A 14891-nucleotide genomic window follows, 5' to 3' on the forward strand; every position below is an offset into this window, starting at 1 on the left:
TATTATGGTTCTAGTTTCATATTCTGGATGATAAGGCTCATCTGGGATAATCCAGCCTTTATCAACCCTTTTGTTTTCATCAAAATATGTAACATGTCTTATGCCAACAATGCCAGTTTTCAGATTCAAAATTCTATATCCTTTGTGTCCTGGAGCATAGCCAACTAAAATGCCCCTTTCTGTTGTGGAATCCAGCTTATGCCTTCTTTGCTTTGGTATATGAGCATATGCTGTACTTCCAAATGTTCTTATGTGTGACAGGTTTGGCTTCCTACCATGCCATGTCTCATGTGGTGTGCGCTCAGCGCCTTTAGTTGGCATTCTGTTTTGTAGGTACACTGCTGTGAGAATGGCTTCCCCCCATAGTCTTTTAGGGAGATTGCTATCTGACAGCATACATCTGGTCATTTCCACAAGTGACCTAAATTTTCTCTCTGCAACAGAATTTTGCTCTGGTGTATAAGCTACTGTTGTGATATGCTGAATGCCTTCTTGTTCTAGAAATGTGCGCATGCTTTGTGAAGTGAACTCACCACCATTGTCGGTCTGAAGAACCTTTGGTTTTCTTTCAAATTTATTGCTCACCATGGCTACGTATTTCTTCAGCATGTCTGTGACTTGACTTTTTTTTTTCAGCAAATAGGCCACACAATATCTAGAGAAATCATCCAAGAATATTAGCACAAATCTGTTATTTCCCAATGATGGGATATTAAACGGTCCACATAAGTCACTGTGTATTAAGTCCAGCACTTTATTACTCCTATTTCCTGTGTATGCAGGAAATGAGGGTCTCACACCCTTTTGAGTAACACAGTCTATGCATTTCTCCATTTTACCAGCATCTGCACTTATCTGAATGCCGGTGGCCAGTTGCTTACTGTAAAGATCCTGGATCACCTTAGAATCACGATGTCCCAGGCGGCGGTGCCAGATTTCCAGACTACATTTACCATCATTCTTCCTTACTTGCACCATATGTGAGGCTTCACCTGAAATGCTCAGTTTATAAACATCATTATGCATAAAAGCTTCAGCATACACTTCATCATTTTTAGAGATTGTGCACTTACTGTTTTCAAAATGAATCACAAATCCCTTCTTATCTAATGTAGATACACTAAGCATATTGCAAACTGCTTGGGGAATATACAAGACATCACTTACAGGAATTTCTTTAACTTCATTAGACACTTTGCATTTTAAGAATCCAATACCTTTTGCTTGGATCTTAGCAGTCCCTGCGTTTGCAGTTTTAAGAATACCTTCCTCTGGACACATTTCCTGAAAGAAATTCTTACAATTGGTTAAATGGCATGTGCTCCCCGAATCCAAAATCCAAGTACTTTCATTTGAATTATTATTTACCATAGTCAAAGATTTTTCTGCCATTAGAAAGCCCTTGTGTTTATCTTTGTCCTTCATACATTTCCTGGTTTGAAAATTCTTTAGTTCCATTGGCTTAGGTGAGCTAGAGGGAGTGTTTTGTGTTTCCTTACACCATTTAGATACATGTCCCTCCTTTCCACATGAGTAGCAAATCAGCTTGCCCTTGGGTGGAGTTTTCCCATAGCTCCGCCTTCCTCTGTTCTTTGCCAAGAAATTTGTTTCATTTCTCTCTGACTTGCTTTGAGAACACATCTCCTCAGAATCATTTATTATGCATTCCTGCCTTAGTTTTGATGTTGCCTGTTCAAAAGATTGCCCTTCAATGGCCTCATTTACAGACCTAAAAACATCAAACTTCTTTGATAGTGAGGTAAAAAGAAATGCTCTTTTCAATGCATCACACATGGGAATTCCAGAAAGTTCTAGCTTTTGAAATGAAGACATAAGATACATAATGTGATCATTACATTTACTTTTATCCCTTAATTTGGTTTCATTCAACTCTGCTAACCAAATTGGTTGCTGCTTTGCATATGTAGTTGCATACATAGTTCTCAGTTTATATAAAATGTCCTTTGGTGTATCTTTTCCCTCCACTAATATGGCTTGTTTCTCTGAGAGAGCTTCCAAAAGCATGCACTTCACATAATAGTTTGCATTGTCCCATTCAGCCATATTTTCAGCTGTTCTGTCTTGGTCTAAGCATATATTTAATCCTTTTGCTCGAAGGAGACATATGAATCTTAGTTCCCACTGCTGATAATTAAACTCAGTTAATTTAGGCACCTTGAGAGAATAGAACAATGGTGAATTTCCTCCCTCAGCCATTTTCTTAGCCTTCTGTCTGCTGTGTGGGGGGAGAGAGAGACAGACTGAATCTTTCCTTTAAAACTTAAGAGAAAAATGTGGCCTTTTTTTTTTCTGCCTGGTAATATTTCTCTTCTTTTTCAATTCCTGGCCCCTGGGCCCATAACCCTTTTGTTGGATTATTTGTAGTAAATAATTAGCAGATTTTAGTACACACAGCTTCAGCTTTAGAAATGTTAATTTCTTTCTTCATCTCTCTCTCATTCACCCCTGAATAATTCACTGCTGAGTCACTTTAAAGTTGAAGTAACAAAACATCTGTTTACTCACAGTTTGCAGTTAGATTATAATCAGACAGGCTTATATATACATATTACTATACATTTGTATTATCAGCTCCTTCCATGTGCTTAGATGGTAATGGATGCTCACACCACCATAGATCCTCTCAGGTTAGGAGAGATCATGAGCTCCATGTGCTCCATGTGCTGCATCTAACCCCCACAGGAAGTTGCATAGCTGTGTGACCTCACTAAGTAATTCACATCAGAGGTCACAGAGTAATCACAGAGAAATAATAGGTGACAGGCAATGCATGTAAAATACAATTACATTCCAACAAGGAAAAATTGCTGGACATGGAGGGGAGATAGGAGAAATCGCTGGACATGGAAGAGAGGGCAGGGGAGAGATGAGACTTGTTGGACATGGATGGATGGATGGATGGATGGAGGGAGGGGAGGGCAGGGGAGAGAGGATAAATCACTGGATATGGATGAGAGGGGAGAGAGGAGCAATTGCTGGACATGGAGGGGAGTGCAGAGGAGAGAGGAGAATTGCTGGAGAGGGCAGGGGAGAGAGGAGACTTGCTGGACATGGATAGATGGAGGGGAGAGGAGGGCAGGGGAGAGAGGAGAATTCACTGGACATGGATGAGAGGGGAGGGTAGGGAAGAGTGGAGAATTGCTGCATATGAATGGAGGAGAGGGCAGGGGAGAGAGGAGACTTGCTGGACATGGATCAGTGGAGGGGAGGGCAGGAGAGAGAGAAGGAATTGCTGGACATGGATGGGAGGGGAAAGAGAAGAAATTGCTGGACTTGGAGGGGAGGGCAGGGGAGAAAGGAGAGTTGCTGGACATGGATGGATGGAGGGGAGGTGAGAGAGGTGGAGCACTTATCGTTTCTCCCGGTAGCGAACATTTTGCAAGTAGAAATTTACCAAATGAAGAGTTCCTGAAGAAGTTTTCGAAACCCTGCAGAGTCGGACTCTCGTTGTATTTACTTTTTAGGAAATTGTGTTTGAGCAGAGTGGGACCTACGGCGAGCTCATCCAGTTTGGTAGACAGCTGATCGACATGCCAATTGGACTTTATATAAGTCCGGTTTGAATAACATTACCAGAGTGGATTATCGCTTATGGACATGGACAGAACTGAACCGATGAGTAGAAACAGCTGGTTTAGTTGAACTACAGCGTTGACACAATTATATATGGGAATTTTCCTCCATTGATCGGGAGTTCGCCTGTTCGATTTGAGGCCCCTCTGACATCATAACGCTAAGTGCCTTTATCCTTTTTATATATAGAGGACAAGTAAAATGCAAATGATATATAAGCTACTTAGTTAGCTATATTATAGCACTTTAATGTTTTGTGCATATGAGGTCATTGGAAATCAGTGATGGAACTGATCTATTGGTAGCCTACATTGGCAGAGGGTGCATGCTGTAGGAAAGTTTGATAAGTATTATAGCATGGGGGTGCATTTGCAAGCACAAAAATTATATAAAAACACATTAAGGAGAAGTTCTGCGATTGAGATGCTTGTCCACCCTTAGAGACGTAAAACACTTTCTGTAGTCTCGTTTGGGTGAGTTTATACTCTGAGACCTCTCCTTATATTCAATTATACTCAATTATATGTAGCACCTGCTGAGTTGGTATACTACTGGGTCAATTACTTCACTGACATTGTTTCCATTATATCATACCCTGGTTTGTATGATTGGCGGTTAGAATTTTCACCAGAGGTAATTTGGGGATTTTAGGTTTTTTGATTTTTGGTCAGCCAGACTCCAGGTATTTGTACACCCACCTTTAAACCAGGGGCGTAGCCAGACTTCGGTGGGAGGGGGTTCCAGAGCCCGAGGTGAGGAGGCACATTTTAGCCCCCCCCCTGGCGCTGCCGACCTCCCTGCCATTTTTAACCCCCGCCGCCATTTTTCACTCCCCCCACCACCACCACTACCTTTGACCCCCCCCTAGCGCCAACCCTTTCGATCCCCTCTTCTCGCCGCCGCCAACCCTTCCCCGCCACCTGGCACTGTTGCTGGTGGGGGTCCCCAACCCCCGCCAGCCATAGTCCTCTTCTCTGGCAGGATGTCAGACTCACGGAAACAGAAGCCTGCCCTTGCAGATCAGCAACGCGGCCGCACCAGAGAAGAGGACTTCGGCTGGCGGGGGTTGGGGACCCCGCCAGCAAAGGTACCCGACGGCGGCAGGGGAGGGTTGGTGCGGGAGGGGGGGTCGAGGGGGTTGGCGGCTGGGGGGGCAGGGCCAAATCTACGGGGGCCCATGCCCCCGTGGCCCCACGTAGCTACGCCCCTGCTTCAAACTGCACATCAACCCATTTAAGTGTCATTTTATAAAATAGCTCATAGCTGGATTATTGGCATGTGCACATATGTATTAGCATTCTGATCATTTATGTTTGTTCTTGAGGACTAAATGTTGGTATCCTCCTTAAAGAATTACCACCTAGGATTGTGAACAGGCAAAAAAATGCCAGTTCTTTACCAGAAAATTATGCTTTTTCCCTGATTTGCATAAATAGTTTTGGTGCATTTAACATGTTTTAATGCATGAAAATTAATTGAATGCATGTTAATCCTTAGGTTAATGCACATTAAATTGATTTTGTGTGTACTAAATATTTTAAGGCACTTTCACAAGACACATTTATGCTAATGAATGCACATCCCTAGTAGGCACGCGAAAATGAGGAGAAAAAAATTTAAATTCTAAATTTGATTGGCAGATAATGCAGTTTCTTACAGATTTTTTTATTTATTACATTTGTACCCTGCGCTTTCCCACACATGGCAGGCTCAATGCGGCTTACATAGTAACAATATAAAGAATTACAAATTTGTAAAAAAGAATATATGATTCGTGTTATCTAGACAGTAACCTTTACAATGCTTTTAAGGAAGTGCAATCACTTCATACTACATAAAAATAAAGTGCTGATATTCAGGTATCTTCAGGACATGGCTTAGAATTCAGGTAAACTTAATTGGTTAAATCGGACTACATAAATGACTGGCCTAAAGTTTGCCAGATACATTATACAGTTAACTAAAGAAAGCATAATCAGCAGCACAGCTCAACTGCAGTAAAATAACACATTTAACCACAGTGATATTTACTGTGGGAGTTATTAACCTGAGGTACCTCAGTCCCAGGATAAATATAAAATTACATGTTACTGGCTGCAGTAACATAGATAGTGGGCCTCAGATTGGGCCTGATATACTTTGAATGAGCTGTATTCAAAAATCCATTTGAAAATGTCCCCCGACCCCTTGATGTTTCACAGATATATCGCAAGGCTCCCTAACACCCCAATCTACCTTGACACCTACCAGGGGTTTCCCCAGCTTTTTAGTGGGCAGGCAGGAGCGAGTTCTAGCCATTCCTATCCTGTCAGACACTAAGGCTCAAAATGGCACTGGTCAACCTCTAGAAGTAGTCATGTAGTAATGCCACAAGGGCCAAGCTGCCAAATAAGGGTGCACAGATTAATCGGGGGGAGGGGGACCTTACAATGTGTCTAGGGGGTATTAGGGCTTGAAGGGAGTAGACATAGGATTTGTTTTTTAAACACAGCTCCTTTAAGAGGCTCCTCGGGAGCATCAGGCTGTAGTTAGCAGCCCAATAATCCCAGCAAAGGAAAAGAATTTTGGATTTAGCTCATATGTTTCTCAGCTGTAGCTCAAGATGAATCAGTGCCATAACCATAGGGGGACTCCAGGGAGCCTGCCCCCCCCCCCCCCCCACACACTTTGAGCTCAGGCTCCCATCCTCTAAATTGTGGCACCATTGCTATGTCTGGTGGGGATCCCCAAGCCCCTCCAGCTGAAGAGGTCCTCCTTTGTTGGCTGGAAACTCCCCAACTCTCATGGTCAGCAGTACTCTCCATAGGCTGCTGCCATGCTATACCCTCAAGCATGCTTAGTTTTCACACTTGCATAAAACATGAATGTGCAGAAGGGGGGGGGAGGAGTGGCAGCATGGCAGTGGGAAATGGCCATTTTTTAATGGGCTGGGAAATGGGTGTGAGTAAAAATTTAAACTAGCGCGTGCCTATTTGCAGCCTGAACCCTTCCCGCCAGCCATGGACTTAGCAGTAAAGGCTCATGTACTACTCATGTGGTAACCATGCAGCATGCACCAATGTGTCTGTGCTGCCAATTATTGCCAGGAATGCCCCCGCAGTTGAAAATATTTCTACCGTGGGATTCGGCACGTTCCAAACTCAGAATTACCGCCAGGTGCATGTGTTACTCTGGCGGTAGAACCGATTTGGTGCTTGCTACCTGTGCGTTAGCCCGCCCATTCCTTTGTAAAAGGGCCCCTCAGTTTTTGAACTTGTATGAAAACCAAGCATGCATGGGGGGGGGGGGGGGGGGTGGAAGCATGGCAACAGCCCATGGAAAGGGCTACTAACCAGAAGTCCTGAGGAGTTTCTGGCTGCCAGAGGAGGACTTCTTCAGCTGGTCGGGCTAGCTGTAGCAATGGTGCCACAATTTTGGAGGGGAGGGCCTGAGCTCAAATTGGGAGGGCCCAGGCTCCCCTGGTCCTCCTGAGGCTATCAGGCTCATTTTCGAAAGAGAAGGATGTCCATCTTTCGACATAAAATGGAAGATGGACGTCCTTCTCGCAGAGATGTCCAAATCGGTATAATCGAAACCCGATTTTGGATGTCTACAACTGCAGTCCATCGCAAGGATGTCCAAATTTCAAGGGGGGGTGTTGGAGGTGTAGCAAAGGCGGGACTTGGGCGTGCCTAACACTTGGACGCCTTTGACACATAATCGAAAAAAGCAAGAACATGCCTAACACTTGGACGTTTTCACCCGGACGTGTTTTTTTTTATGAATAAGGCTCAAAAAGGTGCCCAAAATGACCAGATGACCAGCCTCAGATGTCATACTCAGATCCATGACAGCACATGCAGGTCCCTGGAGCAGTTTTAGTGGGTACTGCAGTGCACTTCAGTCAGGTGGACCCAGGCCCATACCCCCCTACCTGTTACATTTGTAGAGGCAACAGCGAGCTCTCCAAAACCCACCACAAACCCACTGTACCTACATATAGGTGCCCCCTTCACCCATAAGGGCTATGGTAGTGGTGTACAGTTGGGGGTAGTGAGTTTTTTGGGGGGGTTGGGGGGCTCAGCACACAAGGTAAGGGAGATATGTACCTGGGAGCAATTTATGAAGTCCACTGCAGTGCCCCCTAGGGTGCCCGGTTGGTGTCCTGGCAGTTCAGGGGGCCCATTGCACTACAAATGCTGGCTCCTCCCACATCCAAATGGCTTGCATTTGGATGTTTTTGACATGACGTCTTTGGTTTCGAAAATTGCTGAAAGTCAGAAACGTCCAGATTCAAGGACGTCCAAATCTAGGGACGTCCAAATTTAAGGATTTGGACATCTCTGATGGTATTTTCGAAATGAAAGATGGACGTCCATCCTTTTTCGAAAATATGGGTTTCCCCCGACCCTGGATTTGGACGTTTTGCAAAGACGTCCAAATCGCAACTTGGACGTTTCTTTTGAAAATGCCCCTCTATGTCACTGTCCTGAACATGCCTACATGCAGGTTCCTGTAAAAACATACCCCTTTTTGGCATTGTGTGTAATTGCACTTGTGTAATCCTTGGTATAATTTTATAAATTCCCTTTTTGAGAGTAAACCAGGGTTTACATGCAGAAAAAAAAATTATAAAAATACTCCTAAAAATACACGTGTATTTTCTATTTTGCCTTCAGGCATGTGCACCTGGCCAAGTATCAGCCCAGTGCTTACTTGGGCATGGGCTTTGGAGAAGTGATTGAGAGGAGAATTTTGATGATCTCTTTGCTGCTTACAACTACCTGCAAAATTAAAAAAAAATTAGAATTTTGGAGCTTGGCTCCTTAATTTGCTTCCCTTGGACATTCATGCCCAGATGATTGAAAGCTCTGCGCTGTTCCAAACAGTACTAGAACAGTGTGGGGCTTTACCACTCCTATGATCACAGATAATAACATTTAAATTTATGCGCACTATTATCTCTGATCATAGGGCAAAGTGTGGGAGGACTGTGCCTGAGCACATCTTCCCGCACTTGTGTAACAGGTCTGGACTGTCAAAAGCCCAGACCTGTCAAACACAGGGCTGGACAGGGCTCATCATTCTTTTCCAATGGTCTGCAAACCCTAATGCCAGCTCCGAGATGGCGTAGGTTTTGCCATGGACAGCGCACCAATGTTTGGTGCGCTGCCTGCTGATCATTGGGGAGGAACACGTTTGGCATGCATTTCCATGCTACTAGTGCTAAAGGCCCTGTTTTAGTTGCGTTCAGAGCCAATGAGCACATTGTTTCATGCGCTTGGGAGCTCTGATCATGGGGCGGTAGCAAACACAGGCGCTAATATGGCCTCTAGCACCTGCATGTGCTTCTGATCATCGGCCCATCAGTTTTGTAAAATCTAGTACTTATGGGCTAGATTCCATATATGGTGCCTGAAAATTCCACACGGAAAAAAAATACACCTAGGCATATTCTGCAATGTACGCCTAAATTTTATAGAATAAGCTTAAATTTCTATGTGCTATATGAAATAACGCTGAGTGCCTCTCAACATGACCAAATGTAGTCACGGGCATTTACGCCATGTTTTACTTAGCATAAATCCTGATGCCTAAATTAGGTGTCGAACGGGTATGTTCTATAACAACATACATAGATTTTAGAAATGCCCATGGCCATGTCCCCTTTTCAACATGCGATTTAGAATTTAGGTGCACTGTGTTACAGAATACGCTTAGCGAGTTGTGTGCGTAAATCTCAATCAATGCCAATTAGTGCTGATCCAATCAACAGCACTAATTAGCTAGTTAACCAATTAAGTTACGTGCATTGTTATAGAATACGCTTAGATTTCCATTTGGAAATTAAGGTGCCATATATAGAATCCCGGGGTATATGTGTAAGCAAAATATACTGCTTATATATGTAAGTGACAGTATTCAAATGTACTCTTATTGAATGTGTGTTTTTTCTTTAAATAAGTTGAAAAGCAAAACAGCAGAACTGGGTACCTCACAAAATAGGTAGACAAAAAAAAAGGGACCTAGAGGAGCTTATAACCAAACTGATGCTCTTGAATGTCAAAAGATCAACCAAGCACAACATGAGAGGTATTTCTCTACCAGCATTCTGTTTGGTGCTGCTAAGGACACACAGCTTTAGTGATAATAGTGATGGTCACATTTATTTACCCTACATGTGATTGTGCTGTTTGGGGATATTTACCAGAATCCTGAACACCTGATGCAGGCATCGCCGAAACATAATCTGGGTCAAGTCCTCGGAGTGAGTTATGATATGAAGAATAAAATGACTTAATTCCATTTGGAAGTTGTGCTTGATCTCTTGGAATTCAGGAACACCAGTTTGTCTTTAAGGCTCCCCAGCTCCCCTCTTTTTGGTTAACCCTACTTCTTTTTTTTGTGTGCCTTTTTATAAATTGGATCATTTCACTGAATGTTCTGCCATAATACACATATTTTTACTGTGGCTTTAGATGTATCTTACAAAAGGCTCTCTATTCAGTGACCTTTTTGTAAAAGGTCACTGAATAGAGAGCCTTTTGTAAGATAAATCTAAAGAGAAATCCAACTCCAGTCGTTCACAATTTGCAACTCTTTTTGTAAAATCAGTTGCAAATTGCGAACGACTGGAGTTGGATTTCTCTTTTCTAACTTAGACAGCATCTACAAAATTGAACTTCCCACCATTTGAAGTTCTTTCATTCTTTTAATCTAGGTAATCACAAAATGCTCTTTATTGATTGTAGGTACAGTAATGTTACAGTATTATGTATTAAACCTTCCTTTTGCCATAAGTATAATCAATCACTACTCTCTGCTCTGTAAACTTATCTCATACATGCAGTACAATGTCATTTTCTTTTATAATGCTCTACTTATTTGAAACATACAGTGGTCTAAAACAACAAAAAAAAATCTGTAATTGTAAAACTTCATCATAAAGTTAGAAGGGTTATTTCATTTTCATTTCCAGATTTACATTTATTTTTATGTCAATAACATAAGTATTACGGCCAATTCAGCATTATGTCCAGGCAAGAAGAAATGATGTATCACTATGCCTTTCTCTATTGCCCTCTATAAACTTCATGTAAATGTTTTAGAACAATGAGTGGAGAAGGGAGTCAGTCCTGTATTATGACTACCCTGATAGAATCCTTATGGTTCAGTCAGTAGCTCTGACTAAGACCTGGGTTCAGTTCTCAGGTAAGATTTGTCTCTGGGAATATGGTGTCCCACTTACCACATAACAGTGACACCTAGTGGCTAGATTTAGGGCACACTGATTACAACATTGCAGAAGGAGCACCAGTGCAATATATTTAAGACCTAGATCTTAATTTCAGTTTGGGCACTCAGAACTCTGACCTATAACAGTGGGACACATGGCCCATAATGTCAGGAAATAAAGTTTTTTTTTCCCACCAAACAAAATTGTAAATGCCCACAGTGATGAAGAGACAAAAAGATGTTGGCAAAAGAGCAAAGAGTACTATCGCTCAGTAGTTCTGCAAATGCCTAAATACTAGGTTCATGTAATTTAAAACAATTCATTGCACTTATAAAGACTAGCAATTATAAGCTATGTGTTGAGTAAGGCCTGTGGCATCACAATAAGAAGGCATAAGGGACAGAAACATTGCCTTTATCTTTCAAAATCTTCTATGAGGCTGAAGTTCAGCTGTATGTGTCTAGGTAACATTACCAGGCAAAATTTTCAGGTTAATGTTTTCTAAATTTGCAACCAAAATCTGCTGATATTGTATATCTAGTCTAAAGATGATTAGTTTAAATTTGGATGGACTGAGTTTGCATTCAGTTTTAGCCAGTTATCAGTGATCAACCAAAATGAAAATATAGCCTGAAAAAACTTCTTTAGGTGGCTATATTTAGTCCAAACAATGAGTTGTGTAGATAAAATGTATCTGCTAAGCAGGGAAGGGTTATTCCAGCCATCAAGGTTTGTCCAGCTAACTACAAAAATTAACTGGACAAATACTATAACTATGGACTTTTAAGTCTCTATGAAATTGCTATTCTTACATACAGTTAGATATGTAAGTATTGCCAGACAGGGATGTGCACAATCAAAAACAAAATTTGAAGGGTGCTGTCCTCAGTGAATATTACACAAAGACTTTTGTCTATCATCATACACATGGACACCACATAACATGCATATTCTATACCTTACCTCTTCCAATTTATGTTGGTCATGCAAGAAAAATATAGGAACATTGGTGCATATGTTATACTACTATTAAGGGGTGTAGTTATCAATGCGGTTTAAGAAAAGGCTTGGATAAAAGTCCATAAGCCATTATTAAGATGGACTTGGGAAAATCTACTGCTTATTTCTAGGATAAGCAGTATAAAATCTGTTTTATTGTTCTGGGATCTTGCCAGATACACTTGTGACCTGGATTCAGGGCCGGTCTTAGGCAGGGGCGACAGCGGCGATTGCATAGGGCCTCACGTTCCCAGGGGCCCCGTGCCGCGCTGGCCATAGCATGTCCCTCTCTCTTTCACCCCACCTAAAATCCAGTGTCTCCATCCCTCCCAGATCCACTAAAGTTGCTTCATTCTCTTCCCTGATGCCTGTATTAAAACATATTGCTGAGGTTGGTGTCAAGTCAGAACCTTCCCTCTGCCGGCCCTGCCTTGGTCCTGCCCGTGCAGAAACAGGAAGTTACCTCAACCAGAAGGCGCCAAGATGAGACCGGCAGAGGGAAAGCTCTGATGCCAGCCACATCAGCATGTCTTCATCGCAGCAGGCATTGGGGAAGGGGATGATGCAATTGTAGCTGATCTGGGAGGGAGGGACACTGGAGTTTAGGTGAGGGGGGGGGGAGAAATATGTTGTACCCATTGAGGGGGGGAGGACTGCTAGAAGGAGGTGGACATGTGCTGGTTTGGAGAGGGGGCTGGAGGGAGAAGGATGTGTGCTAGACCTGGAGGAGGGGGCATTGTGGGGAGATGGACATGTGCTGGACCAGGAGGAAGGGGGGCATTGCGGGGAGATGAAGATGTGCTGAGCCAGGAGGGAGTTGAGCAAGGAGATGTGTTGGATGGGTGGGTGTAGGGGGTGGTTGGACCTGCCAGAAAGGGGAGCACAAGAGGGGAGAGAGAGAGACCAGATTGGGGGAGGGAAGAGACAGAGACTGGATTGGGGGGTGGGGAGTGGAACAGGAGAGGTGCTGGACCCACAGACGGAGAGAAGGAATTATGCCAGATCACGAGGGCGGCATGGGATAGAGAGGAATGCTGGACCTGTGGGGTATGAGGGTAGATAGGGACGCTAAGAAGGCAGATGCTGAACAGGAACACAAAGGAGAGATGCTGGGCAGGACAGATGGGATGCAGAGAGAAGATGGATGGCAGACCCGGAGAGAGAAGAAATATGAAATGGGCAGGAGATCCAGGAAAAGCAGAAGAGACACGGATTGAATCAAGTGTAAAAATAAAATGCTCACACTACAAAGGTAGAAAAAAATATATATATTTTTTAATTTATCGGTTGGAACATGTCAGCTTTGGAAAATATGCATCTCTGATATTTTGTATTTCCATTTCTGCATCTCTAGTAATTGTTGTACTTGCAGAGTCTGACTCCTGTGTTTTCCAGTTCAGATTTTTGCCTTTACTACTGGTCTGTTAGTCCTTGTTTCATATTTGTTGATACTCCGTGTTTCGCATGTGGAGTAAGGTGTGTTATTCTGCTAGGCTAGCATGTAGTTTTTGTGTAGAGATCTGTAGTAGTCCGGTTTGTTCTTTTTTTGTCACTAGATAGTGTATTGGGTTTTAGGATATTGTATAATATTTACAGTGCTGCCTTTTCACAGATAAGGTTGCATCTCTTTGCATCCTGGGAGTTAGTGCTGTTATGGTACAGTAAGGTTCTGAGTGTGTTTCTGCATGAGTTTGTGCTTAGTGTTTTGCAGTGGAGGGACTGTGTGTTGGCCTTACTGAGGTGATTTCAAAACTTTATTTCACAAACCCTGTCTGATGTTATAACAAACTAAATTAATCATCAAATGTACATAAATGTGTCAGTTTTTACAGTTATGGGGGAATTTTAAAGTATTTTGCCCATATACTTGGATCTTTTCTTAGTTAATTAATATTTTTCTTTATATTCTCTTCTATGTTATGAGAATTGGAACTCCTAATTATAGTGGATTTGAACTGAATAATTTCTGGTTATGTTCATTGCTTAATACTAGGTTTCCTATGAAAGCATTGTGCTTATTTGAATTAGTTTTTCTGTACAAGTTTTGTTTGATTTGTTTTTATTTTAAAACTCACCTTGTCAACAAGGGGTGGGGCTAGGTGGGGTGTGGGAGCACCACCAAACTGATCTACACAGTTGCTAAGACCGGCCCTGCCTGAATTGGCCACTGGTGGAAACAAGATACTGGGCTTGATAGATATTCAGTCTGTACCAGTATGGCAACACTTATGTTCATTAAAGGGTCCTTTTGCTAAGGCAAGCAAACGGATTTAGCACTCACTAACAGTTAACGCGCGCTAAATCTGTCAACACACCTTAGTAAAAGAACCCCTAAGACATTTTATTTTACCACTAATTTGAGCTATTTTACCACAGGTCTCATTTTATGCAATGAGACCTAGTTACTAATAACTGGGGTTAACAGTAAAATAGCCCATCTCAACAGTAATCCACTTAGATAACTTCCACCCTAAAGGCTAGATTCTATAAATCGTGCCTAAAAAATTGGTGCAAAAAAAGCACTTAAGTACTATTCTATAAGCCATGTTTAGGTGTGGTTTATAGAATTGTGCTTAAGAGCAGGGGTTGCATATAAATCTAGGTGTATCCATGTGCACCAATGAAAACATGGTGGAAATGCTCCAGCCTATGTGTGGAACCACCTTATTCTATAACTGCACGCATAATGGAATCCACAGCATGCTCTGCCCTGAAATGCCCATGACCCTCCTATTTCAACACCCACTTTTCCAGGACATGAGTAAAATTTAGACGTAGATCACATGCCTAAATTTACATGTGCATAGATTAATTGATTTCCATTAGTGCCAATAATTGCTTGTTAAAAAGCCAATTATCATCACTAATTGGCTTGTTATTCAAATAAACTGTGCACACAAAATGGGCATGTGACCAAATTTGCACACGCAATTTTTGGCGACTTTTAGAGAAACAGGGGGTAAGTGTATTACAATTTTGTAAAGAAGTATGGCAAATTATATTGAAAATCTTTTCTTTGCAAATAGAACATTCTTTTGAAAATTGTTATTTTCAAATCTAGGGCCCTGTTTATTAAGCCGCA

Source organism: Microcaecilia unicolor, chromosome 1 (assembly GCF_901765095.1).
Source record: "Microcaecilia unicolor chromosome 1, aMicUni1.1, whole genome shotgun sequence".
Classification (NCBI taxonomy): Eukaryota; Metazoa; Chordata; class Amphibia; order Gymnophiona; family Siphonopidae; genus Microcaecilia; species Microcaecilia unicolor.